Source organism: Arachis ipaensis, chromosome B09, assembly GCF_000816755.2.
Source record: "Arachis ipaensis cultivar K30076 chromosome B09, Araip1.1, whole genome shotgun sequence".
Classification (NCBI taxonomy): Eukaryota; Viridiplantae; Streptophyta; class Magnoliopsida; order Fabales; family Fabaceae; genus Arachis; species Arachis ipaensis.
Genome location: NC_029793.2, coordinates 1,961,064 through 1,962,323, shown reverse-complemented (window position 1 = coordinate 1,962,323; position 1,260 = coordinate 1,961,064).

Genomic DNA, 1,260 nt, shown 5'->3' with positions numbered 1-1,260 from the left:
TGTATTAAAATTAAATTCATATATTTAATTTTATTTTTCTTGCAAACCTTTCATCAAATTTAATTGCATTACCATTCTTGAGAAAATTCATTGAATGAGTTTAATGTGTAGCTTAATACATTAATTTTATAGATTATTATCTCTGCAATGGATATCGGCAAAGTTAAACTCTAAAATGGTCTCTAAGATTGGCTTGGTGCACTAAAATGTTTTTGAGATTCTAATTGCACCACTTACGTTTCTGAAATTGACAAAAGTGCACTATGTTAGTCTTGACCCATTTTTTATTAACGACATGATGACATGACTTGATGATGACGTGGGCGGTTGGTTAGTGACACATGTCATTCCATGGTTTAGCCACGTGTAATGATATGATGATGTGTTGACTGATGACATGTGGCATGCTGATATCGATGGTTGTGTCACGTGTCACAATGCTATTTGGCCACGTGTCGCAACATTATTCGTCCACGTGTCATCCATTATGTCATCATTGTAGATGCACCAAATTAGTCTCTCATTTTATATTAAACGACTCATTCTAGTCCCTGAAATCGAACGTCGTGTACCAAACTAGTTCCTTCACTATTTTTTTTATTTTTTAAAAATTTTAAAATTTGTAATATTTTAGATGCGCTAATTTCAATTCTATTTTTTCATATATCGTTTAAATACAAGTGCTTTTATAAAAAAAATTTATGATTTTAGTTTTAATTATATAATTTTTTTTATAATAATTTAACATTGGTAAATTTTGTAATACATAAGTATGTTATTATAAAAAAAGAATTATATGATTGATTAGACACATTTTTTAATAAAAAAACATGTGTTTTTTAACAAAAAATCAAGAATTAAAACACATTTTTTCGGTTCTTATGAAATATATGGACTAGATTGAAGACACTTCAAGCACCCTTACTACCATTTTTGACCTCTTCAGTCTAGACGAAAGAGGTCGGAGATGGTAGTGCAAACTGCAGATACTTAAAATGTCTTCATGTCAACTCCAAAACTACGGTTAGAAGTACCCGCAAGAGAAAAATATTTTATAAAAGCACTTGTATTTAAATAACATGTGGAAAAATAAAATTGAAATTAATGCATTCAAAGATATTGAGAATTTTAAATTTTTTTAAAGAAAATGAAAAAGAACTAGTGAATGGAGTAGTTTAGTGCACGACATTCAACTTCATGAACTAAAATGAGTCACTTAATGTAAAATGAGGGACTAATGTGATGCATCTACAATGATGA